Raw genomic sequence first — 2,243 nt, 5'->3', positions numbered from 1 at the left:
GCATAAATATTAAGAAATATGTTGTATTTAATGGAAAAAATATCCACAGGCTCGCCATGGTGAGGAACGAGACAGAGCCTTCTCAGTGGTGCTCCCACTCTCTGGAATGCCCTCTGCAGGAGGCTAGGCTGGCCCTTCCTGCTGGCCATTTCACCAGGAAATACAAATACTTTTATGTCTGCAGGCTTTCTGTACATTATGCATAGCATTGTGGTTTTACTGGAAACAGGTCGTGGCTTTATCTTTTTTTTTTTTTTTTTAGTGTTACCTTATTTTCTAGTCTGCTTTTAGTCTGTCTTCTTCTATATTGTTTTCTCTCGTTTTAATTCTGTTTTTAACATGACTTATATTTTATGCGATTTTATATTGGTTTTAACTCTACAACATTTTACAGGTTTATCTGTGAACCGCCCTTGGGTCCCTCCAGGGGGAAAGTTGGGATATATAAATTGAAATGAAATGATAACAAACAAACAGTAAGGCGTAAGTTGGAGAGGCAATCCAATCTAGCTCAGCACTTCCCAAGCACTTCTTGACATGGGAATGAGATCCCTGGCTGCAAGCTCTATACATGTATACATGTGGAATGCTTCTATGGATGGTCCCCTAATAGAATAAATCCTACATACACCTCCTTCAGAGTAGGTTTGAGGTGGTGGGGACTCATTCTTATGAAAATGTTTATTTTACACTATCTTTCCCAATCTGCGGGACTTCCAGATGTTTTGGGAAAGCTCAGTTCTATGATCCCTCCATTATCAGTCATTCAGCTCAGAATGATAGAAAGCTAGAAGTGCAAAACATATTTGATAGCACGGATTAGGGTAAAATGATTTACAAGAATGCGATGCCAAATTTATAGAGATCACAGGCTAAACAGATCAGAGCATGAAGAAGGAGATCCGAGCGCCACGTCCCCACATGCAGCAAAGACGCATATTCCAAACTGCCAGCTGTTTTTTTACCATTCCATCGGACATTTTTTATTGGTGGCCAACAGTGAACTTCACAGCCTGGGAAGACTTTGCTGCCAGCACAGGGGAGATACAGCACAGACCAATAGGTTTCTTTGCCACTGTGGAAAGCCCCGCAAGGGTGGACTTTACAAGTTCATTGACAGTGCATCCTTTTCCTTTCAACAGCCAGGAAACACAGGTTCTGATACTACACCAAAAACCCCTTAAACAAGGAAAAAAAAAACTAGGAAACTTGACTATATGAAGAAGAAATATGTCCCCTTAACCAATGACACAACACCTCTATTACTTACCACAAAACAAGGTTCCAACTGTACCATCCCATCATACTGTACTCACACCCCATCGTGGGGTCAAGGGAAGAGGGGGAAGAGCTACTACACTGGATCTTTCCTTATGTGTGGCCATGGCAACTCTCATTATGATGAAACAGTTGTGAGGGCAAGGGGCAAACCATTTTTTGTTGTTAAGCACTGTATATTGTCACTTATTCCTGGGGGGGGGGACTCTTCAAGTTAGGTTTACTAAAGAGGAATGAGTTCATCAAAACCAACACTGTATAAGCTGAATTGGTTTATCAGTTTCTGAAGACTGATTCAAAGTATTGATACTAAGTTTTAAAGTCATAAATGTTAACACAGCTGAACAACTTGACGGGAACTGTTCCTATATGTTCAGGCTGAGTACTGTCATCTTCAGATGCTCTTTTGGGCACCCACACTTTAGATGCTGAAGATCCAGGAATAAAACACACAGATGATAAACATCAGGGGGGAAAAAGACATTTTCCCCATTTTTTTTTTCCAAACCTTCCCCCAACAGAAAAAAGATAAATAATGTGTGATAGAGTTTTGTTTTTTTTAGACAGATGAACAAAATATTTACGATACAGGTGTTCCTTTATTACCCCACGACATCATCATTGTTTCCACAAAACTATGCAGTATTTTCTGCAAGACTATGCATTTCTCATTTGTTTTCCTTTCTTCGTTTTCTTTTTTTTTGGGGAAGAGTGCATTATGTCTGCTGGCACTATGGGAAAGCCCAGAGGAGACAAGTTTGTTATTACTAATGTGATAGTTTCTGCTGTTTTATTGTTTTTTCTGTTTCTCATAAATGACCAGAAACAGAAGAGGTTAGGTTCCCCTTAAATCCATTTTTAGCAGCATAAATAAATAAATAGCAATTCAAAATAGCATACTCAATTTGCCAATTATATTTGAAACAAATGTGTAATCCAATTCAAAAATGATATGCTATGCAACA

The sequence above is a fragment of the Sceloporus undulatus genome, chromosome 3, assembly GCF_019175285.1.
Source record: "Sceloporus undulatus isolate JIND9_A2432 ecotype Alabama chromosome 3, SceUnd_v1.1, whole genome shotgun sequence".
NCBI lineage: Eukaryota > Metazoa > Chordata > Lepidosauria > Squamata > Phrynosomatidae > Sceloporus > Sceloporus undulatus.
Note: the sequence above shows the minus strand (reverse complement) of the source record.